Source organism: Marmota marmota, unplaced genomic scaffold (genome assembly GCF_001458135.2).
Source record: "Marmota marmota marmota unplaced genomic scaffold, marMar, whole genome shotgun sequence".
NCBI classification, from domain to species: Eukaryota; Metazoa; Chordata; class Mammalia; order Rodentia; family Sciuridae; genus Marmota; species Marmota marmota.
The window spans coordinates 74594567-74620870 of record NW_026000026.1 but is presented as its reverse complement, the minus strand read 5'-3'; the positions used below and the strand labels follow the sequence as shown (position 1 = coordinate 74620870).

The 26304-nt window shown below is 40.2% G+C and overlaps 1 long non-coding RNA gene across 1 annotated transcript in view; it reads left to right on the top strand.

Annotated features, from left to right (window-relative positions):
- Positions 1-639: 639 nt before the first annotated feature.
- The window catches only part of LOC107142306, a 43207-nt gene continuing 17542 nt past the window's right edge, over positions 640-26304 (top strand). The window contains exons 1-2 of the long non-coding RNA XR_001503540.2: positions 640-868; positions 8428-8816. This is a non-coding gene — a long non-coding RNA (uncharacterized LOC107142306). The remainder of the gene's footprint in view (positions 869-8427; positions 8817-26304) is intronic.

Here is a 26304-nt window from a genome sequence, read left to right as displayed (position 1 = left end):
GCCTGTCTGCAGAGCTCACGCTCCTCACTGGCACCTCCCCAGAGGCACAGGTCCTGCCTGCTGCCACACCATGGCCTACAAGTTCGAAGACACAGGGCATTGGAAAGTGCTTTTGTGTCAAACTTTATATTCATGGTTTGCTTAAAATGAAATTGAGATCATCTTTTCACCGAAAAAAGGCCAAAAAAATCCTAGCAAATATGTTTCTGAGTGGTAGATGATATGACCACAGGTTTTTACTTCTACACAGTTTTTTTAATGCAGTTTATTACCTGTACAGACTCCCTCTTCTGGCAAAGTCTTGAGAACATTTTGAAATCCTCTGGCTAGAAAAACCACCTCATCTATAAGAACTATTCCTTCTTGGACTTGGGCAAAGTTACTGGATGTGTCAGAGGCTGGTATTCTATCCAAACACCAGGGGAAGGAACACAGCTTTTATGAGACCACTTAAGAAAGAAAAGAAGCCACTACAAGTACATGACTTTTCTATACACAAATAGCCAGCTAGAACACTGACCACAGCTGCTGTCCCACAGCACCTGGCAGGGTGTCCTGCATGTATAGGTGACCACAGAAATATTGTAAACAGATACACATTTAAGAGCTTGAGAAGTTTCTGTCATTCGTTTCTTGGTTTTCTCGTCAAGGTGGGATATGACAGTATAAGGAGAGATGTCTCTGACTACAATCAGAAGTCATGAGGATTATACAACTTCTATGCCCAAAAAATAATATGATCTCAAAGACATATTTGTTGGTTTGATCCTAGGTTTCGGCACCAAAAGAGAGAAAGAGAGAGAGACAGACAGAGACACACATATTTGAACATCTGTGTTCACTGCGGCATTATCCACAGTGACCAAAGGTAGGAGTGATTCAAGTGTCTACTGATAGATGAATATACATAAAATGAAATAATGTTCAGCCTTCAAAAATCAAGGAAATTCCAACATATGCTAGGCAATACAGATTGAACCCTAAAGACATTATACTAAGTGAAATAAGCCAGTCCCGAGACAAATACTGCATGATTCCACTAATATAAGATAGCTAGAGTAGATAAATTCAGATAGGCAGAAAGCAGAATGATGGTTGCTAGGGGATGGAGGTAGAAAATAATGGGGAGTTATTGTTTAATGGATTCAGCATTTCAGTTTCACAAATAATTCTGGAGCTGGATGGTGGTAATAGTGACAGAACAATATGAATATACTAAAGACTATTGACCTGTATACTTAAAAGATGGTTAAGATGGTAAATTTCATGTGTTTTTTACATAATTTTTTAAAAATTTTAAACGAAGGTAAAATAAAGGCATTTTCAGACAAAGCACAGATTATTATAGTATGATTTTAATATTGATGTGTTAGCTCTCTGGCACTGTGACAGAATATCCAAGAAACACAACAAGAGAAAAGGTTTCAGTCCATGGCCACTTGGCTCCATAATGAGACTGAACATCATGTTAGGAGAATATGGTGAAACAAAGCCGATCACATCCCGGTGGCCAAGAAGTGATAAAGACCAAAGAGAATGGGGACAGGGTCCCAATAGCCCCCAGTGACTTAACTCCCTCCAGTTCAGTCCCACTCCTGAAGTTTCCACACCCTCCCCCCATTAGCAGCATCAGCTGGACACCAAGCCTTCAACACATGAGTTTGGGGAGAACATATAAGATACAAATCATGACAATTGGTACATGATATTAATGATTATAATCCATACTTTATATAATACATAATTATACTGTACCATGCTATGATGATAATCATTGCTAACATCTATTTTATGTATATATTATAGTGAAATGACAATATAACAATAATTGCTATTACAGCTAATGTCTACAAAGCACTTACCACATTTCAAACTCTGTTCTAATTACTTATGCTTTATATGCCTATAAGAGCGCTATGAAGCAGCTATTATTTTCTCCTGCTTATGAATCAGCAAAGTGTGGTACACAGATATATTAAATAACTCCTCAAAGGTACAATGCTAAAAAAGGAAGCTGTTATTATCCTAATGGAATAACTAAAGGGTGGTGGCCACATTGAGGCCCTATGACCTGTCAAGGCTACTTAGTAGAACTGACTGGTAGTTTGGATTAGGAAGACCAGAGGTCCCATTAGATACAATCTCACACAATAGTTGATCAATAATGGTTATAACATAAACAGAGCCCCAAGACTCCAGATATTGGAATGGGAACTTTGGATTTATTGTTCAATCTTCTCAATGACAATAGGAGGGAGGTAGCAGTCATATTCCCATTTTATGGATGATGAAACTGTGGCACGAGGAAGTTGAGAAATTTGCCCACATCCATAAAATAAGTAAGTGGTAGACACAGGAGATAAACCCAGGCAGTCTGATGAAAAACTGTACATTGACCATGCTAGCATTGCTTAAATGGTATCTGAGAATTAACTTCTAACATTAGTCATAATAATTAAAAGAATGAACATTTACTGAGTACTCATCATATTCTAGGCTAAATACTTATCTTATGGGTGCCTCAGAAGGACCTTTGTGTAGGACCCCATTTATAGGGGAAGATGCATGCCCGGGGCTCCCCACTAGCAAAGGTGGCATGATTCAAAGTGGCATCCTCAAAGACTCTACCTTTGCTACACCAAGAGGCAACCTCCAGAGCATTCCTTGGAAGACAGTTAGAAACACAGATTCTTGGACCCTGCTCTAGACACAGTGAATGAGAAACTGCATTTTAACAAGACCGTGTGTGATTAAAGTGCATAATGAAGTTTGAAAGATGCTGCATTTCCCTGCCTTTAAAGGCAAGGCCACAAGTCTGAAGTGGTGAACAGATATGGCAAGACCCCCACCTTCATGCTGGTAGAGAGGAGGAAAACAGGCCACAAATAAGGAAATTATTAGAATTAAAGTCTAGACTTGAGGTGCTTCTAGACATACATTTGCTAATCTCTGCCCTCGACTTATTGAGTCTGAGTCTCTACTGAGCATCTGCATTTAACAAGGCAAACCACATGCCCTCTGCAGTGAAGCTACTGCTCTCTCTGGTAGGACGCAGGGGAAGAATCGGAAAAGGAGAACATCATTGTTGTGTTAGTCAATTTTATGTTGCTGTGACCAAAGACCCGACAAAAACAATTTAGAAGAGGAAAAGTTTATTTTAAGTTCATGGTTTCAGAGATTCAATCCATGGCCCACCAGTGCCATCATTCTGAGCCTAAGGTAAGGCAGAATATCATGGTGGGAGGGTGTGGTAGAGGAAAACTGTTCATCCCAGGTCAGCTAGGAAGCAGAGAAAGCAAGGAGCCAGGGTCAAGATATAGTCTGAGGCCACACCTCCAGTGCCCTACTTTCCCCAGCATCACCCCACCTGCTGGTAGTTATCACCCAGTAGTCCATTCGAATTATTAATCCATCAAATGGATTAATCTACTGATAAGGTTACAGCTCTCATAATATCATCATTTCACCTCTGAACATTTCACCTCTGAGCTTTTCTGGGAACACTTCCTATCCAAACTGTAACAAACATCTTTCCTACTTTTCTCAAGGCCAGAGAGGTGGACCACAGGGAAACCCCCACCCCAGCATGCAGGCCAACTGACAATCTACATATTGATTTACAACACTGAACCTCAGAGATCCATACGATGCCACTTAATAGAGGACACAAGGCTGCAGGCACTCATGATTGACCCTGGGAGTACTGATTTGTCCCTATGGAAACAGCTTCTTGCTTCTAAGTCTGGCTTTACACGTCTGCAGCATGGTGAAGGCCACCCCCATGCACCCTTGGGATGGTTACAGCTGGAAAACAGCAGCCAGGACCTAACCAGATACTAGCCAAAACTATGAGCACATCCCAGCCCAGAATCCATCCTCACCTAAGTAACTGACGCCTGGCTCCTAAGGAGTCTCATATGCAAATCATTTATTAGCAACTCAGACACTCTCCCATGACTGACAGCTGTGAGCCAGGCTCAAGAAAGAAATGCAGGCAAATGGTTCCTGAGATTTTTAATCTGCAAAGCCAAAATCAGAAGAATCAGAGTAAAGGAGTGAGATAAAGAATCTTCCCTTTTCCTAACAGTAGTAACAATCATAATGAACACATCCTGAGTGTTTACCACATGCCTGTTCTGCATTAGAAATCAATGTCTCATTTCATTTACCCATTGGCCCTACAAAGTAAATATCCTAACTATCCCATTTGACACAGATATATAAGGCTGTCACTTTACAGAGAAAGAGGGGAAGGGAGGGAGAGAGGAAGAGAGGAAAGAAGGTGAAGGGAGAGAGAAAGAGTGAGCAAACAATGGGAAGAAGGAAAGAAAAGGGCAGAACTCCAGAGCCCAGCCTTCTTATGCCATAGAAGATAGAATGACTGTGGAAGACCTAAAACAAGAAATTTCTCTGAGGATCAGAAATATTATGAATGGAAACTGACTTTTTAACTTTCATTTGAAACCATAGAAATACTCAAGAGGTTGATTTGTTTTGTGTTCTATAAACTCAGACAAAAAGAAGTTGGCTGAATTTTAACCACCCCCAAACAACACACATGCATGCATGCACATGCGCGTGCACACATACACACACACACACACACACACACACACAGTGCTTGTTTTCTCAATTATGGCTTCTTGGGAGTGAATGGAAAATTCAGAAATCTGATTAACTGTAGCTTACAATAAAATAGCACTAAGTGGGTGTTTTACATGCCCTTTGTTTCTCATTATCCTTGGAAGACTGTCAAGAGTTTAATGAAACTAATACTTTGGGATTTAGATCTCTCATAACTAGAAACCAAACCCTTCCCAAGGCTAACAGCTGAGTCACTCAGGATCTTTGAGCCAGTGGGATGTGCTATGCACGAAGCTGTGTTGTATGTGCATTGCCCCCCGGAATCCTCTCAGCAACCCTACAATAAAGGGATGATTAGTATTTCTATTGAACTGAGACTTAACTGGTTATGGAACTTGCCTAAATGGTAGGAAAATATTATGGTTTGGATCTTGAATGTCCCTCCAAAACTTACAAGTTGAAAGTTTGGCCCCCAATGCAGCAATGTCCAGAGGTGAGACTTTGGGAAGTGATTGGATCTTGAGAGCTTTGACCTCATTAGTGGATTAATAATTTGAATGGAGTGCTAGGAAGAGGAAGAAACTCTAGGCAGGTGAGACATGGTTGGAGGAAGTAGGTCACTGGAAGACTATATTGTGGCCCACAGCCTCTTCTTCTCCACCCCCCACCCACCTTCCTTCCTCTCTCTTCCCCTCCCACCCTCTCTAAACCTCTCTCTCTGAATCTCTCACTCAATCTCCCTCTCAATCTCTCTGACTCTCAATCTCTCCTCATCTCTCTCTCCTTCCCAGCTGTCATGACCTGAACAGCTGTCCTCCACCATGATGCTTCTCCCTTGGAGTCAATCAACTATGGACTGAAACCTGTGAAACCATGAGCCAAAATAAGCCTTCCCTCCATTATGTTGCTTGTGTCAGGTATTTTGGTCACAACCAGAGAAGCTAGAATTGGAACCCAGGAAACTGTACTTCAACAGGTCCTCTCTTAAACACTGTGTTCAACACTAAGCTATAGATCTGGGCACAAGAATCTCTTCCTTTAAATCAACCAAAACAGCTGCTTGGTGTGGAAATGCAAAAAGGTAGTTTGGCTTATTGTTTTCAGAGGTTTCATAGACAATGCCCCCAAAAAACATCATCCCTCCCTTATCTTGACCTCGACCCAGCATGCAGGATGAATGCCTGAGATTCAGGAATGTCAGTAGGAGTCATTGTGCTCACTCATCATTCAACCTTCTCTCCTGACCTCCATGAGAAGTGTACATTGGCCACGCAGTCCATGGGGTGTGGCAGATCGTCCCACAGGACTGATGCATTTGTTCACTCAATAGCTTTTAATCAGCTGACTGCCACATGACGAGCACCAGGCTGTGCTCACGAAGCCCTGAGAGACACTTTATAGATGGGGACAGATTCAAAGTAGATAGGGTTGGCAGGGACTCTCATAAGGCCTATCTCTTGACTCTGGAGGCTGCTCTCTCAAGAATATGCAATAGTGAGCAGGAAAAGTTAGGCATGGTACCTGCTCTGAAGATACCATCACACCAACAGTGGAGGTTACATTAAGCTACTAACCACCCAATTCATGTGTTTTATTACCTCGATGGAAAACCAACCCTTCACAGTTGAAGTCAAGGGCCCTCTGTGTATGTTTAATTGAATGAACCACCTGGAATTAGGATATCTTTCCTTAGCAGTGATGGACCAAGTGTGTGAGAGTGAACTGGAGGAGAGGAAAAGGGAAAGGTGTTGCAGATAGAGGGGAGCAGCACATTTGAAGGCTCTGACACATAAGATGGGTCACCATCTTGGAGAGCAATAGACAATTCCTCACAACAGTGAATGCAGAGGTACCACATGGCACACTGATCCGCTCCTCAGTGCCTACTTACCAAATAAAAACACATCCACACAAAAACGTACACATGAATGTTCATAGCAGTATTATTTATAATAGCCCAAAACTGGGGGGGGGGACTAAATGTCATCAACAGATAAGTGGGTGAGCAAGATGTGGTATATTCATCTGAAGGAATATTACTCATAGATAACAGAAATGAAGTCCTGATACCTCTTCAACTATTGGCGAAACTTACAAATGTTTTACTCTCAAAGGCCAGTCACAGAAGAGCATATTTGGTATGATTCTGCTTTCATGAACTGTCCAGAGTAGGGAATCCAAAGTTGTAGAAAGTAGATTAGTAGTTATCTCAGGTTGGAGTGGGGAGGGAGGCCAGCAATGGGAGTGGCCTCTACCCAGGGCAGGGCTTCTTAATGGGGTAATGTAAATGTTTTAAGATAGATTACCATGATGGTTGCCCAGTCCTGTGAATACACTGAAAATCTTAATCAAATTGTACACTTTAAAAGAGTGACTTTTATAGTATGTAACACAATAAAGGTATTAAAAATATATATAAGAACTAGAACTAGTGCCCCAACTCTCACATTTTCTGGAACGGCACTGGTTTTTGGTAGGGATTTTTTTTCTTTCCAGTTTTCATTCTCCTAAGCTAAGGCATTTGATACTGAATGTCTTTCCACCCTCATCCCATTAAAAGCACTATTCACAAGTTGCACGTAGTATGAACAAAGATGAAGCCACATCTTCTCAACTCTACATCTACAGGCCTGTCCAGTCATAATCATTTCCCTCCTAATGAGCCTTGAAGCCCTTAATGGTCCTGAATCATTCCAAGACTCAAATATTTTCCTTCTATGGCATTTCCAAGTCCTCCCACTACACCCACCGTCCCCCTAAAAAACAGGTCTATGGACAGAAAGTTGGAAATAAAATTTCTTCTTACTCCAAGCTCAGTAGAACAACAAAGACAGCAATGGTAAAAGCGACCCATCCCCCAAGAATTCCAGTTATGTAGTTTTCCCTGTAGTTGCAGCCCCATCATTGAGGCAGGATTTGGCTGCAGTGTGAGGAATTTACGTTACACAAAAGTCATTTTCTTAGGAGCAGCGCTGAACAATGGGCTATTGAGCAAATGTAACTTTTCCATCTGTGAACATCTTTTTTCTTTTTTTAAAGTGTCTCTAAAAATTCTTATCTGTGAACTCCTAACTATGATAGACTTAGTCTTCCCATAAAGCAAGAGGGCTAACGAGATTTCTTATAATCCCCCTCCTTTCCTATTACCTATAATATTTAATGGTTTCCCTTCAATTCTGTCAGCCCTTGCAATTCCTCCTCTGTTTTACTGTGGTTCATTTTCAGCTTAATAACCACCTCATTCTATGCATCATCTCTCTGAAAATTTCGGGGAATAGCCATGTAAGAGAAATGCACTCTTCGAATTTAGAACAGTACATTATGTGTATACTTTTATATTATGTTCCATTTGTGCTGCTCCAACAACATTGGATGAACTCTGTGGCAAACTGAAATGACTGTGATGTTTTCCATTTGGAAAGGGTGGCTTATTTAGCAGGTACATAATAGCATTTATTTTCTTTACCATCAGAAGTAGTGTGGTGTGTTTGCCCCCCCAAACCAGTTCTAGGCATCAACTAGCAAGTTTGAACTATATGTTGTGGCTGACATTATAGCTTCAATGTTTTTGTTTTGTTTTAAAGACTCTTCTTAACCCAGAAGATGGATAAACTTATCCAGAAAGCTCTATTCATCAGAGTTTTCCTATTTGTACTACTAGTTTTTAGTAATTTCTAGCTAGGAATAATAATAACTAATGTTTATTGAACACATATAATGGGCCAGTCACTGTTTCAAAATATATAGATATAGATATGGATAGACAGAGATAGAGATAGATAACTTACTTAGTCCCCACAATGACCCTGTGAAACATGTATTGTTATTATCCCTATTTTATAGATGAAGACATTGAGATAATGAGAACTGAAGAAATTTGTCCAAGATGGAAGAACTGGAGTCTGGTTCCCAAGCCAACAAATTATGATGCCTGGTAGCAGGAGCTTAATAACCTCTTTGAGTGAACACGTTGAGGATATAGAACAATGAAAGAAATCCATGACAGCAAAATTCCATGTACTCATCTCCACCCATCTTTTCCAGCCATTTGCCCTCTAGGAAGCCTCCCAAGATTATGAGAATAGAAAGGACATTGTTCTGTCCTCCCTCCTCCCTGCTTTTTTTCACCTCCTAGATGCAGAGGGACCTTTCTTCAGAATGTGTTTATGGAGAGAAACGTGTAAAGCAAGCCAGTTCCCAGGAACCCAGACATCCATGTGCAAATGTACAAGGTAAATCTAGCTTTTGGCTCATTGTGACTATAAGAATAAAACTGGAGGATTCTGATAAAGCATATATGGACAGCAAACATTCTGCAGGAAGAACTATTTTGGAACCTACAGCTCTGACACTAGGTTTTAATCTTATCTGTTGTTAGCTCTTACTTGAGACCAAGATCACATGATTAAAATTGGAATTAACTAGCTACTTTAACACCCTCTCTTTGGTTCCTTGCTAACTGATTAGATGGATTATCCAGGCTTCTCTTTCTTAGTTTCCAAACCAGAAGTCAATACTTGCAGATCCAAAGAATTTGGCACAAAACTTTTCAGTAGTGATGGCATACTTTGTTCAATGAACATAGCTGCCAGGGTCATTTATTCAAAAGTGTCCATAGATATGTGGCAGCTGCAGGTCCCCACATAATGGCTACACCGATGCTTCAAAAAAGTGAAGAAGAGTTAAACTGAGGTGACTGAGATCAGGTGAGAGGAACAAAAGCCTAGCCAACTTACCTCTCCTGCTGGGAAATCTCCACTAAGCCTGGTTTTTAGCCACATACTCAAAGGGGCAAGTATGCCTCTTTATTTACATTGGCTCATTCAAATTTCCCAACAGTCCTGTTAGAGATTCTGCTTATGCCTGGTAAAGATAAGGAAAGTAGAGCCAAGATGTGGACCAGGTCTTCGACTCCATAAAATCCTCATTTTAGCTATGACAATGCTCTCACCTTTACATCCCAGCATAAAGACAAAACCTGTGCAGCAAATATGTTTTCAAAACCAATTAAGCTCATTTCAACAATCTCAGGATTTTATAAGTGGTAGAAACCCACAGGTCCAAACGCATTTCTCTCAAGAACCTGATCTTCCCCTAATCTAGCTGATGGGAGTAAGGTATTTCTAGAATACCTCCAATTAAATGTAGATAAAGCACACCAATTTATAGGCACTAACAAGTTTAGTGGGGGAGGTGATAACAAAAGATATTAAATTCTTATACTGATGTTTTGTTATGACTCTTTTGCACTGTTACACTTGGGTAATTCGTTTTGGTTGTTGCTGTTCGGATGTTGCTTAATACATCAGGTTTCAAAATCTTTTCAGCAACATCATTTCCTTTGATGGTTGTAACAACCTTCTTAGATAGACAGATGGGAGACTACTATTCCAATTTTACAGAATGAAAACTGAGGCTTTGTGTTCCCACTGTAAGACTGCTGAGTAGTTGAGTGGCTCCTAGAGTCCATTGGTTTGACACCCAAATCAGTGGGAAGTGCCAGTATAATGGATATCACGACAGGATCTACCAGAAGAAATGCTTTTTGGGTATAAGGACATTTATGGTATTTTGTAACAGCAAAAATTTATGAAATAACACATTGATAAGTAAACTGAGTAGTAGTAAAGTACCCATACAATGAAATACTGTAAAGCAGTGAAAATGGTCTCTTGCTAAACACAATAGCATGAATGAATCACAGGAAGGTTGAAAAAAAAAGCCAATTATAAAAAGGTATAATTTGTATAATATTTTTATAAGTGTTGTGTGTAAAATAAAAATAAGCAAAACTACTCTAAGTTTGCACATAGGATAACAAAAATATTAAGAAATGTATGGAAGTAGTAGTCACTAAGTTCAAACTATAATATCTCTCCTTATTCATGGCAGGTACATTCTAATATCTCCAGTGGATCCCCAAAACCAGAACTAGTACCAAGCACTTATAATGCTCTGCTTTTTCCTATCCATGTACATTGATGATAAATTATGAATTGGGCACAGTAAGAGATTAACAATAACTAATAAGACAGAACAATTATAGCAACTTACTATAATAAAATATGTGAATATGGTCTCTCTGCCTCTTGAAAGAGCTAAGACAGATATTAACATTTTTGGACTGTGGCTGGCCACAGGTAGCTGAAAGTGCCTGTAAAAAGGGACAACTGAACTAGTTGCCTCCAGAGAACAAAATGCGAACAGAGTGAGAAGCAGGAACCTAAACTTGTGTTGGTATTGTTTTTATTTCTTATCCTGTAGTCGATACATGGGGGTTTGTAATTTTTTTCTTTACACATGTGTGTATATGTTTAAAGGTTATTGTTTATTTTTGCAATATTGGAGATTAAACCCAGGGCCTTGCACATGCTAGGCAAGCACTCTATCACTGAGCTACATCTTCAGCTCTGTGTATACATTAAATAATTTACAATAACTTTTTTTTAAAGAAATGAAAAAGGCAACTATTCATTCTGCAAACATGAAGGACCAGTACTGTGCCAGGTATTGGAATATAGTGGTGAAGACGGCACTCTGTACCTGTCCTCACAGACACTCTGAGCTAGCAGAGGAGATGAAGAAAATGTTTCATGTCAGGAAGCACAGGAGCTGTGAAAGCATGGGACAAGGGAACCTTGTGTCATTTAGGGGACCTAGGAAAGCTTCCAAGAGAAAAATGCCCTTTTAGTTGAGACTAAAGAATGAAAAGTTGAGGTCATCAGGAAAGAACAGCCAGACTGACCTTAATCAGAATTCCCATATCTAAAACTAAACACTGGAGCAAGCAAGGGAGAAAGACACAAGGAGAGGAGCCAGATTGATACAGGATCTGCTATTCATTACACACTGTGGTTTCGATCTGATTGAGCACCTTACGTGGAAGTGTGCTGCTACATGCTGGCCAGTACCAGGAGGGGTGGGGAGGAGAGTGGAGGCAGCAGAGTTTCCTAAAACCTTCCAGTGACTTCACACTTCAAGAGCAGAATTAGCCCCATGTTCTATCCTAACACAGAAGTAACTTCAGCAATTGAGGGCAGGAAGACAGAGCATGCATGAGCCAACTAAGGCTTCACCTCCATTCCTATGAAGGAATGACTTGGGCAGATTTCCACTTTGTAGGTATTTTACTATTTGTCATAGGCAAGTTACGCAACTCAGTTAGTGATTAAATTACCAGCATAGCTACTATTTGAGAAAGGAAGGTCCAAGGTTGTTTCTTGCTTCTGCATTTTTGGTTCAAATAGAATTGGATTAATTATTTCTCAATCTCCATGTTTAGAAGATGTAAACACAAGAATTATGTTCAGTCTCCAATAGCGTAAAAGGCAGCATTCAAGCTCATTTGTCAACCACAAGGACCTGTGTCTAACCTTGGTCCCATGTTTAGATTTATAAAGTGTGAGATCATTGTCAGATTCATTTATCTCTGTTATTAAATTTACTGGGCCTCATTCAATGACATTATATCTTCTTATCTAATTCAAATAAATGTCTTACTCATGGCTTGAATGTGGATGGCAAAATCTCATTGTTAACTCAGTAATTGAGATAATCTCATTGTTTTGCTTTCTTAATAGAATCTTGAATTGATTGCTCATGACTGGAATTCCATTTGGCTTCACCAAACTTTTCTTAAAACTGCTATTTTTTGACCAGTCCCTGTGTCCCAGTGTTTGCATAAGGATGGAACATTCTTGCCCTATTCTTTATTCTTCACTAAACCCTATTTTTAGTCTGTTTATCTTATCAACAGCATAAAAGTAATCACTTGCATTTAACATTTGTCTTTATTCACTATGATTAAATGTACTGGTGATATAGTAGCTAAAGACACAGGCTTTGGAATAAATCCTAGGTTTGAATCCAAGTCCTGTGACCCTATGGTGACTTAATCTTAACTTCTTCATCAGTAAAATAGGGGGTAGTAATAGTTACACCATAGGGTGTTATGAGGTTGAATAGAGACTATTTTCAATCTCAATTGAGATTAGGTGGATCATAGTAACCATTCAGATTTTAGCCAAAGAAAGTACTATACCCTGTATTCATCTTGATTGGAAATAATGTTTTGTCATTTAAAAATTTGCACCAACCTTCTGAACTGGAACTGTGAAAGGGATTTTCTTTGTGCCTTATGCCACTTATACTGAGAATGTTCACATCTGAATCATTAGTATCTCCTATGTTATGTATACAAACTGGCATCAAAACCCATTTTGTTTGATTTGGTTTCATTTTTCTTGGTAAATTTTCCTAGCAGCCAGGAGTGGACACTTGGTCTGGAGGAGGCAGTAGGCTGTCCTTCAATACCCACTTCAGGTGACTATCCCAAAGCAGAGCATGTGAGGTTTCCAACCACAGCAGCCAGAGCTGTGTGGTAACCACAAGCAACAGCCTGTGTGACTGGGGAAGTCAAGTTAATGGAAGGTTACCCACCATCAATCTGGAATAACCTGGCCCCTACCCAAACCTCATCCGTGCTCTCTTTTGCATTTGGGGCTTTATATATACACTCTTCCCTACACTCACCCTCCCCCTTCACAGACTAATCCCTACCCATCAATATCAGCTTTTGTGTCACCTGCTCCAAGAAATCTCTGACCCCACAACTGGGTCAGAATCTCTGTTGTATATTCCCATGTGTTCTCAAATTATCCCTATCATAGGTGGGCCGTCCTTGCTTTACGGCTTCAGTATGAGTGAACTTCAGTTAACATTATTTGGCTATATAATACCAGTCCTGCTGGGCATAGTGGCTCATGCCTGTAATTCCAGCTACTCAGGAGGCAGAAGCAGGAGAATCAGTTTCAGGCCAGCCTTGCCTACCATGCACAAGGCCCTGAGTTCAATCCCTACTACCACAAAATAAATAAATAATAACACCCCTCCTCCAACAAGGCAGTTCAAGTTTCAGTTGCCATAATATATGAACTTTGAGTAATTGCAAAAACCATGAGCTTCTTGCTTTGGGGGCCTAAAAATCACTTCATAAATAATAGACATCATGATCTGTAACCCATCTCATTACTTCTTCCAAAGTCTATTGGTGATTTGTCACTGAGCCTTTGTTATTCATTTCACACACAGAGACACAGACTAGGAGAGAGAGTCTCTCAGAGTGACATTTTACCAATATAGATAATCAAAAGAAAAAATCTGCCCCAAAATATAAAAGTGCAGCAAAAGAATGAAAAGTGATTAGCCTGGAAGTAAAATTAAAGTCAGGGCTCGGTGCACTGACAAGCACCTGTAATCCCAGAGGCTCAGGAGGTTGAGACAGGAGGATTTTGAGTTCGAAGCCAGCTTCACCAACTTAGCAAGGCCCTTTCTCTAAATAATATATTTAAAAAAGGCTGGGGCTGGAGCTCAGTGGTTAAGCACTTCTGGGTTCAATCCCCACTACAAAAATAAATAAATAAATAAAGTCAAATGTAAATGGAGTTAGTGGTGAAATAGCTGACCATAGAATGAGGACATCTTTCACCATTGAGTACCCTGTAGATATGTAACCAGGCACAGTTAGTGAGGGCAAACTTGGTGGCATAAATGAGCAAAGTGATCGTGTCCAAAAAGGATAAAGATGTCCCATAGGAAGTAAGCTAGCAAACCATTTCACATTAAGGGAACTCTCAGAGATAACTGACATTGACAGAGAGCAAAGGAGAAAAATGTCAGAAGCTGATCCAAATTTAGGAGTGGGCCCATTTGCCGAGATAGAAAAGACATTTGCTCTGTGTTGACAGTTTAAGATGAAAAGGCAAACACTGTTCAAACCACTCTACATAAGTGTTCTATATTAATGCTCAGTATTTTTAATGTCTTAAATTACCGTATGCTAAATAAATAATAGTTTTACTTTATTTTTCATTTCCCAATACCTTATAGTTGACAATAAGAGAGCTTTAAAAAAATCACGGAGCATTTGTGATTTTCTCATAGACTACAATGATCACTTAGCACAGTTGCAGCTTGCACAGTAATTTTTTAAGGTCCCAAACCACTATGAAAAGTGAAGACTGCCTATATATTAAGCATCAAGCATATGCCTGCTACATTGCAGTTGGCTGCTACATGTACTCACAAGGATATAATTTCAGGCTTAGGCAAGTGAGTGAATGAAGGAATGAATTCTAAGTGGGTTTCACCTATATTAAATATCCTAACTAAAGTGGGGTATTTTCTTTCTCCCTGACTAGTGCAATTTGCCACAGTCTCTCCCCTTTGGATGCCTGCCTGGCCCATATCCCAAGGAATAGACCTGCTCTGTGCTCAGAATCATTCTACAGCCCTAAGCTCCTCAGCCAGCAAGTTGATGTGGCCACTTGCAATTGGTTCCACTCAACTCAGGCCCAGCCCCAGCTGGTCATGATCATCACTACTGTCCCAGTCTGGATTTGTGTTTATGATTCAGATACTCCCAATCTTAGATTATCATCATGGAGTATAGGAATTCCTTAAGTAAATAAAATTTATTATACTTTAAACTTCAGTCTGGCCAATCAATAACTTTTATATCCCCTCTTCCCACATCTTTACCAGAGCTGTTAATAAATATTCAGATTTCATACTGATTTTTCCAAATTGAAGAGTAATAAGGTGGCCAAGATGTCAGCACTGCCATGACTGCTCTTTAAAATCCACAAGTGTAATCTTATGATAATTGAAAATCTACTTCTTCTGATATTTCTTTATGCTTTTATCATCATAATCCTGTTTGAAATGCAACTGGGAAAGGACAGAATATAAAAAGGACAATATTCCCACAGTTTGTGGATTTCAGATGGGCGATCTCATTAGACATTTTCAGGAAATACCACAAACCAACTTATTTATGTTTCTTTTTCTCCTGGGATTCTTCTCCAAGGATGTTTTAAAGATTGAATTAACCTCTTTCCAAAGGCCTTTAATAATTTCTCATTCCATGAGTGTATTGAAATGTTTTTCCAAATGCATTGCCTAGAGACAGCCCTGGTGGTCCAGAGGCTAGAACTCTGTGCTATCACTGCCACAGCCCAAGCTCAATCCCAATGACGTTACCCAAGGCTTGGTTGGGAGTTATCGTCCTTCTTTCGTTTAGTTGGTGAACATTTATTGAACACTTATTCTGTCCTCAACTGTTTTCTAGCCGCTGAGAGTCAAACACTTGCATCTGGGCATTACAGACTGATAGCAGCAACAGAGAGTAAACAGGTACACAAACAAAAGGACTTGTAGATAAACTCACACTGCATGTGCTGAAGGGAGCAGATCAGGTGAGGAGAGGGAGAATACCAGGAAAGAACGTGTTCAGGGGAGATGGCCAAGGAGGAACTCTGAGGAGGCAAGACCTGGATACAAGGAGCTGAGGGGAGAAGGATCCTCCCAACAAGCCTGCCAAGGAGTTTCGGGACAGGAAGAGCCTGGAGTACTGAAGGACATGTGAAGAAGGAAACTGGAAATTGTGTGTCTACTTGTACAAAAGTGAGACCCATTTAAGGCCAAAGTGACTCATGTGACTTCCAGAGGTGGCCTTTTGCCCCCGTGAGGCTAGCTCTGGCTCCACAGCCTGCCACCTCAGATTGGAGAGGGTCCACCAGGGACGGCCCCACAGAGGCTCCACCCCCTTCCGTTTTCTATTTATATCAGGCCTGTCCTGAGTGCAGCTCATGCTTGAAGTTTCTGTCCAAGTCTGCTTCTCTGAAACCTGCTGAACTTGACCTGGGAATCACTCTAAGATTCTAAGAGTTGCAAGCTAGTCTTTTCTCAAGTGCTTCCTCTACTAACTGCTCAAGCACAGCAGTTTCCTTGGGCTCCTCCCCACTCCCACAGGCAGGAAGCTGAACACTGTCTTGCCAGCCTTACTGCAGCAAAGGGGCCCTGTGGACAGAGTCTTGCTGAGGCTCCTGGAGGGGAGAATGGCCCTGGGCCAGCTTCACCCTGGAGGGAACTTTGCCTGGTAGGGCCAGGGAATCATCAAATTCATTTTCTCGTCCTTGTTGCTTCAGGATTTCAAAAGGATCACATTTTTAAAGCTCATTATAGCACATAATTGAGAAAGTCTGTGATTTGAACTAAGCCAGGAAACTACTTACCACATGTCATCATGTCATACAATAAAAACTATAACTATATGTAGAATAATTTTAACTAATCAATTTTAAGACTTTCTTGGCTGTTTAATCCAGCTATTCACAGGGTCTGTATAATATTTATTTATGTTATTGCCACAGTTTGGGGAAAGAGGATGACAGATAAACTAATATATCCCAGTCATTCTTCTCTCTGAAGATTTCTTTCTGTGCAGCTCAGTGGTAAAGCACCCCTGGGTTCAATCCCCAGTACCCAACCCCCACTCCCAAAATGGTAACATTATCAACCTCCCAGGACTGCTGAAAGAAGTAAAAGCGTGTGTGGTGGATGGCTTTGCCTGAGTCATAGCTAGGGCTCATAAATAGTAACTATTGTCATCACTTTATGATGAAACACTGTTTCTCTTTAAAAAAAAAAAATCTGTAACTCAGATATTTTACCACTAGAACAAAACTCTTCTATCAGTTAGGACCAACCAAGGATTTATTTTATGTGCTAGGGTGATTTTTACATTTTTCCCTCATATTTCTCAGATTAATGTTATGTATTAATGATGTACATTTCACCACTGGATCCTTCCTTCACTGACAGCACTGTTTAGTCCCACAGAGGGCGAGTCAGAAGTCACAAGGAGTCAAGCAATTGTCAGTAAAAAGTAACCCATGCCTTATAGTCATCTAGGTTTCACTGGAACAAATTATATATGGTCTAAGCTATATTTATTCCACTTCCTGGGCCAGAGGCACTTTGATATTCATTACTCTATAAAATATTTATGATCTAGACATAAGGGGACTAATCTTACACATTGTGATTTTTGATGCCAGTTTAAAATGTGCGCATATGTGTGTTTTCTAGTTCTTAGTGTAATTCTTTTTTTTAATATTTTTATTTTATTTTATTTATGTGTATGTGGTGCTGAGAATCGAACCCAGTGCCTCACACATGCTAGGCAAGTGCACTACCACTGAGCCACAACCCCAGGCCCCTTATTGTAATTCTTGAGTGCTGACCATGTGCCTGTCTCTGTGCTCAGTGTTTTATATGAACTGTCTTATCTCACCCTCCATCTGTAAGTTCAATACCACTTCTAACCTATCATACAGAGGAGAACAAAGAGGCTTGGAGCAATGAGGTCTGCTGCTCAAGTTTTCTCTTCCTCGTGGCAGACACAGGACACAGCCCCAAGTCTGTTGCTTGCCCAGGAGTCTGTATTCTCCTAGAGAAAGCACAGTCAAGATGACAGTATCTTCATCTTGACTGTGCTTGACTGTGCTCTCTCTAGGAGAAACTTCATCTTGACTGTGCTCTCTCTAGGAGAAACTTCCACCGTATCTTCATGCTAAATGCAATGGATGAGAATACAGACTCCTGGGCAAGCAACCTTACCCCTTTGTGCCTCAGTTTCCCCACTGGTTAAGCATGGACAATAATCCCCTCATACACAGCTGTTGAGGGGATTAAATGAGGCCAGGCATGCAAAGCACTGAACCAGGGATAATCAGTCTACCCCTCTGGAATATCACATTTTATGGGAAGAATCCCCAGATGGTCTGGCCTGAGTCCCTTGTTCATAGCCAAGGTCATGTTCCACAACTAGCTCCAACCCCTGTTTCGTTTTCCTCAGATAAGGCTAATTTTTCATACTCATCATTGCTTCCTGAATCAGTATCATTTGATTCCCTTTCTAAGAAAGATACATCTTCCCATGGTTCTCTTGATTTCTGGATTGAGAAATGTAACAGATCTGCAGTCACATGATCCTCTGTCCTCAGCCTTCCTCTTCACAGAAAGGAAATCCATCAGGCCAGCTTGACAGACGTGCATGGGAGGAACAATTGATTGGGATCGCAGCTCAGCTGTGGCCACACATGTGAACTGAGGGCCACACTCCATGTACATTTTCATTCTCCCTCTCTCTACTTTCCCTTTTTCCTCCCTCCCATACCCCTCCCTCTCTCCCCATCTACCTCTCTTCTCATTTTATCCATGTAACATCTCCATGAGGAAGTGATCCAAAGGTGGGTTCTACAACCAGACTGGGGTTGAGAGGGGGATAGATAGGAAATCCTGGCCCTACCACTTGCCAGCTGGGTGACCTATGGCCAAGTATATAACCACTCTATGCCTAGTTTCCTCTTACATAAGAGGGTCTACATTAATAGAACCTACATCATAAAATTGTCAAGAGTTTATCATTGAAGACAGTAGTACCTGGGACATGGCTAGTTCAATAAAATAGTTCTAAAGTATTGCTGCACTAAATCTATGGCAAATTCTGAATTTGAAAAGTTAAATAACACCCCCAGGTTGCACAGGCCATGAGTTGCAGATCTGGGACTGGCTGATCACAGAGTTGGTACTCCAGCCACCGTGCAAACTGCCTTTTGTTTAGCACGTTCTGTAGGTTTCTTGCTCAGCTGAGCAATGCTGAGCTTTGTGGGATTCTCAACATAGACAAAAATGACCTTGGAACCAAGAGTTTCATCCCCAAGAACTTGACCTCAACAAACATATAAAGACATAGGTATAAGAATGCTCATTGCAACATTGCAGTGTAAGAAACCAAAATGCCCATCAACTAGGGACTCTGTAAATAAGGTAGAGTGGATCACACCAAAGTTTCTGTTAAACATCCTGCTGGTAAACAAGAGCAATATGTGCTGATATATATGAGATCCCCAATTCTGGAACAATAATAAAAATAAGGCACCAAACCCAGAGTTATACATACATGTGTGATCTCGGGAAGAATTACAAGAAACTTAACAGCAGTGGGCTCAGAAGAGGGGTACTAGGTACCTTTCACAGGAGAGATTTGTGTTGCTAATTATCTTTTTTGACTATTTTAGTTTGACTGATTTAGGTACTTTTTCACACACACACACACACACACACACAAACTTGTATACAAAAAGTGGTTAGATTTAACACTAAATAAATGGCAGTTTATATATGATTGTTTCAGTACAAGTTTTCTGGGAAATTTCACCTTTTAATTAATTTGGGGGAATTGGACTGTGGGAAATATTCACTGGCTATGGGAGCGAGAATTGGGGTTCTTTTAGAAATCCATCTCAGAGCAGAAGGGCAGGGAACAGTGCAGTGGTGACTCTGGAGTCCAACAAACCCATGGTCAAATCCTGGGTCAATCAATAATGCACTGTGTGATCTTTGAAAATGTTTCCTTATCCATGAAATGGGGTAATGTTATTCATCATGTAGGTTGAAGTGAAGATCAAATGAGATAAAAATCTTAGCACAGAGTTAACATTTAGTAAATGTATGCAGCTGTGTACATGAATAAATAGGTGGGTAGATGGGTATTGCTAAAAGGTTCTGCAAGATGCAAAGACTCTTCCTTTGTTCTCTCTTTTTTTCTCTTGCATGGATACAGAACACTAGTCCCATCTCCTCTGGCTAGATACTGTGGTAATAGCAAAACTGACCAGCTTTGCAGTCACATGGGCCTGTATTTCAATCCCAGTTTTACCACCAACTAGCTGATGACCTTAGGCAAGTTTTATGCTCTCACGGTCTTAAAAAAAAGATAGTAATAATAATAATACCTACCTATAGGGAAATTACATAGGCTAAACAAAATAGTCATGGTCCCTGCTCTCAAATAATCTAGGAATCCCTGCAAACAGACTCTCATGGCTTGTCTCATGAGAGCTGGGCTGCAGAGCACACACATAACTACAGAAGTGGGTGCTGCACTTTTATTCTCCTGTCCTACTTTGGACCTACCACATGTTAAACAAGTACCTGGTTAACCAGGCAAAGTTTGAGGCTTTTATTTTTTCCTTAATGAAACAAAATAATGCTGTGCTACCTAAATTAACACAGTGCACCGCGCACTTCCCTTTGCATGTATAGACACAACCTTTTTAAGATCTATATTAAAAAATAGAATTGGCAATGGCTTTTGCTCCTGCTTAAGCTTGCCAAAAAGGTTGGAAATGAGCATGCTTCTTCCTGCCTTTCTTGGCGGTGTTCCCTATTAGAAGCTGGTGGAGACAGAATCCTTCTCTTCCTCGACTTTCCCTTTAGCTGTGCAAGACAAAGGGGTGGGGTCTAGGAGAAGGGCCCCCGCCTTTCACAATCAAGGATGTGGAAATGTCAGGTGCTGGCAATAAAGTTTGGGAGCTTCTGATCAAGTTCCCATGCTGTTGTTTAATCCTTAATCATCCCTCTTGGCACGCTTCCCATTGCTACTGCTTGCATAAAGTTGAAGTGGCTAATTGCCTCAATCTGTATTTGCTATAGGGTCATGCTTAATGCAAAGCCCACAGGGACTCCCTGTATGATCATTTTGACCTAATAGGTTGTTTTATAGGCTTCTGAGAAGTCTCTCCTGTCTTCCCTTAACATTCTAAAATTTTCCTAGTCCCAAGTGACAGTGTGCAACATGGGTTATATTTAAATATTTCCTGCAGAGAAACAAGATGTTAGTTAAATTCCATACCCATCTCTCTAAATGGGATTAATTATCAACAGGGATTATTGACATGAACTGGAGCCTTTATGGAAATTGCATTACCTGTTTTGTTTTTCTTGAAGACTTTTCCAGCAACAAAGAATGACCATTACTCTTTAAAGCTTCTATACCAAAAAACAAAATGTCAGATCATTTTTACTAATTAAAATTGTAATTTGAGGGCTCTTGAGATCTAAAACATGTCACTCAACTGCAGGCTTTCTCAGAAGAAAACAGGTTTGCACTCTTCAGGAATGAAAGTACAAAATTCTCCCAGGTTATTGCATAAATCAAATGCTCAAGGCTAACCCCATGCAAACACAGAGAGAGCCAACCCCTAGATACCATTCCTGTGTCACCAGAGAAGACCTTGTCCTAAGTTCTTTCTCTCTGACGTAGATGGTAGCATTCATGACTGCTGCCTTAAAACCCCTGAGAGCCACAGGAAGAAAAATAGAGTCAATTTTTAGTCAATTTGTTAAATTTTTCCCTGTCTTAGGATTAACAGTGTTTTCTTCCAGTTGCTTTCTTTTTGTAGCTCTTACTATAGAGAAGCAGATACATAGCAAAAATGTGTCTAATTTCTTGCCCTGTGATAAGAGATATAATAGCACACAATCCCTCCAATGAAAAAAGAAAAAAGAATGTTAAGTTGAATGTAGATAAACAAAAACTGAGAAGATACTTCAATGCATGCAGCACTGAATCCACAGTGGTGCTGAGCCAGGAGAGGTCAGGTGAAGTGGCTGTACAGTGGGCAGGGGACACCCATTTCTTCAAGAGGCATTTTCCACTCTCACCTTCTAATGATCTATGCATACCAGCTCTACAAGACTAAGGGATCCCTGAAATAATATTTAGACTGTCTCATTCTATATCCATTGCAATGAATTCTTTAAAAATCAGAGTGGTTTACAACCCTAAAAGCACTGCAGAGACTTAATTTGATTAACCCAGCTGCAGACAGGTTTCCACACCAGAGCCAATCAGAATCAAGAATGCAAGTGTGGGTATGTGAACCACCCTGGGGCAGCCTGAAGGGAAGTTTGTAGAGGAAAGATCAGTCAAAGAATTCTGTGACTTGTATGGCTTTGGTGAAAGTAATTTAAGCCTCAATGAGCTCCTGCTTATCTGTAATGAATTATACTCCCTACTTACTATAAGGAGCATCAATTTGTAAACCCAAAACTGTTGGTCAAGGTTGCTGACACCTGAGTTTACAGAAAATTTAAAATGAATCACCAGTGTGAGGAGGCTATCATAAAGGCAAATTTTATCTTGGGTCATAATAATATAAAATACATGCATTAAAATGAGAAAGGTGACAACCTTATTCTATTGAATCAAAGTCTGGCTCTCCTGGAGTAGAGCCTTCAATTCAAAAGAGGCTGTGGCAAACTGAAACAAATTGAAATAATAGCTCTTTACAACATAGCAACAGATCAATTAGAATAGCTTTTAAAACTCTAATCCACAGGATTTTAAGTGGTTGGAAATTTATTTATTTATTTATTTATTTTTACAGAGCGAGGCTTCTAGAGTCAAGTAGTTTCTGATATTGAGTCACTGGTCCAGTGATGTCAAGGTTGGCATCTCTGTGATTCTTATTAACCTTTCCTTCCTTCCTTCCTTCCTTCCTTCCTTCCTTCCTTCCTTCCTTCCTTCCTTTTCTTCCTCCCTTTCTCCCTCCCTCCCTTCCTTCCTTCCTTCCTTCCTTCCTTCCTTCCTTTTCTAGAAATTGAACCTAGGGTACTGTACCACTAAGTTACAAACCCAATCCCCTTTATTTTGAGACAGGATCCTGCTAAGTTGCTGAGACTGGCCTCACACTTTCTATCCTCTTGCCTCAGCCTCCTGTGTGAATGGGATTACAGGCAACTGCATCCAGCTATGACCTTTTCCAGTGTTGAGTTTATAAATTGATGTTCCTTATAGTAAGTAGGGAGTATAATTCATAACAGATAAGCAGGGGCTCATAGAGGCTTAAATTACTTTCACCAAAGCCATACAAGTCACAGAAGTCTTTGATGGCCATCAAAGCTCTAGACATGTCATTTATAATCAAAGCAGGAAAAGGAGGAGGGGTGGTACTAGCTTGATCTGTCTTTATTATCAGAGGAAAGAAAAGTGTCTCTGAAAAATCTCCAAGGAGGCTTTTGCTTACATCTCATTCATTAGACCTCTATTTCATGGTCATCTTTAACTGCCACTGAGACTAGGAAGATGGATATTGAGCAGAAGGTGGCAAGGAAGAAAATTTTTAATTGTTACATTTCAGCCAAAGGGTCTACCACAACTATTGTTATTTTCCTTACCTTTTTTGAAAAGGGAACATTTCAGATATGTGAGAGAATCTGATTGGTTTAGCTTAATCAGATGTCCACTCACCCCAAACCAATCAGATACAAACATGGCTCAAAAGACTCATTACTATCAAAAGTTTTTATAATGTGCACCCGTCTGACACACGCATCTAAAAACTGAAACATTACAAATCCAGTCGACATCTCGGTCTTCCTGGTCAATTTTACTTGCTTACCATGATCCCATAGCCAATTACTATCCTGAATTTGACATCTCTTCTTCCCACACATATTTTTATTCTATATTATTGTTTTCATAATATTGCTTATGTGATTTTAAAATTTTGTCTAAATAGTATCCTCCTTAGCCTTCTTCAATTTGCTTTTGTAATCAAATTGTGATTTTTTAGAACGATTCATGTTTGATCTCATTCATTCCATTTCTCTGTTGTGTAAATATTGCCTTGATAGTTACAACAGTTTGCTTATCCATTCTTTAACGGATGAGAATTTGGATTTTCTATAGTTCTTTTTTTTAATTTATTTTTTTACATGAGCTCTGTAGTTCTTTGTTATTAAAATAATGTTGCAATGAGTTTTTTGTATATATCCTTTTCTGTATATGTGAAATCATTTCTTAAAGCATATACCCAGAGATGAAATGGTTAAATCAAACGTTCTGTACTTTTCAATTTTCCAAAACTTTGCCAAATGCCTCTTCAAACTGGTTTATCAGTTTCCCAACCATCTCAGTGTGTTTTTGTTCTAATTACTTCAGACCTTTCAGTTTCTGCCAATTTCATAAGTATAAAGAGATATCTCATTGTCATCTTAATTCACATTTCCTTCAGGACTAGTGAGATTGAGCACTGTGTCAGGTGTTTTTGGCCATTTGACTTTTTTCTTTCATTAATATCCTGTTGATATCCTTTGCCCATTTTCTAATGGATTTATTATCGTTTCCTTATCATTCCTATCTTTCTATGTCTGATTCCCCCAACCAGAATGCAGACATCTCTAACCAAGAATCAAAGCCTTCACCATTCATTCAATTAATATTTATTGAATGTCTGGTATTTGCCAGACAGTGTGGCAAGGCTAGACATACAAAGCAAGGGTCTTGGAGAAGTTATTATGTCTTTAAGTTTTTTTTTAACTATGTCTAGCACCTAAAGAGATCTGTTGAATGCAGTCTTTGCATGAGCAAGTTCTCCAACTTATTCTGATCACTCTAGAATGCAAAGTGAAAATAAACAAGTAGAAGCTACATGGAAAGACTTAGGCTCAAACACAGCAAAAGCTTCCCTGCTGCAGATGTGTTCAGAGAGGGAGTGGTGGGCACCTCTTTGCTGGGGGTATCCAGAACAGCCATCCTGACTTCCCCACAGGCCTGCTGTTGGGAACAGAGCATTAAATAAAGGGTTGGACTAATGATGTCCTCCTCTGTTTCTGAACTCTAATAAAATGGAAAGTGTTGTTTAATATAACTTAAGTTCCCACTGTTTAAAAGTCCCTCATAATTTGCTATAAAAGTCACATATGTCCATCTAATAATTTTCACATTCAAAATGCTTGTAATATCTCACCAAATGCCATAAATCTGACCCTTTCTTATTCTGTGGTTAGTTGTGTAAGTCATTTCCCCTTTGGCCTGCAACCTCACACAGCCCTTCACATTATGACATAGTGGACGCAACCTGACTTCGTGCAGATGACCTTATGTGTTGCTCCATAATACTTGGAAAAAAACAAAGAAAATGTTGCTTCCTCTCCCAATGCTCTCTGTGAGGAATGAAATCATTATTCTGAGCCCAGTCCTTTCATTATCAAATGTGCATTTGAAAACTTAAAAGCTTCATGTTTGGAATTGGGTTCTCTGTTATTGTTGTTGTTTTTTTAAAATGTATGCATTCTCCTAGGATCATATATTTAAAAGTATGAAGAGACCTTAAAATCCTTTACAGTGATCTAAATCACACAGCACTAAAGAATCGAAGAGCAGTCCTCTTTTACCTTCTGGGTATCTATCTTGTTTGTACATCGCAGGTTGCTCTATGGCTACTTAATCAGTCAGCAAACATGTATTGAGTGCCTGCTAGGAATGTGACACTATGCCAAAGTGAGGGCCTGGCGTGCTGTGCAAGAGATGGGGCCTCTGCTTTCTAGGAACTTGCAATCTTATTGGAGAGAGAGGTCATGTGTATTTAAAGAACTGAGACAATTTGACACACATGCCTGAAATCCAGAGTTTGGCACATAGTAGGCATCCAAAAGTATCTCTGCAACAAGAGGGCCTAGGGCAACTCCCAGCAAGCCTTCTGGTTTGCATGCTTAGCTGGATGGCAAGGCCATGTACCTGGAAACACTGCAGAGGGCAAGATGGAAGGAGGGGAACACAGGGAAAGAGCATGAATTTGTCTTGGGCATACTTGGGATGAGACACTACTGGAAATCCAAGAGTTGGACAACAGACTTTAGAGGAGATGGCTAGGATGGAGATACAAATCTGTGAGTTCTTCGCACATAGGTGAGAAATGAGAGAGAGAGAGAGGGCCAAGAGTGCTTCAGAAATGTCAGCCTTGAATGACTGGGTAGGAAAAGATGTATCCACAAAGGAGGTAGAAAGGAGCAGGTGGGTACTGCTGAGAAAAGGGAGAAAAGTCAACAACAGGGTTGAGCAAACCCAGAGGCCACACAGATGGGGACAGGCTGCTGGCCTTTGCTCAAGGTGGCTGGAAAAGACTTGGGGAAGTTAGGCCTCAAGCTGACCCAGAGGAAAGGGGTGGAGGATGGGTTGAGATGTGAAGCGGGGTAGGTCTGCTGGGAGCAGGGCAGCACTACCTAAAGCCCATACTACACAGCAAT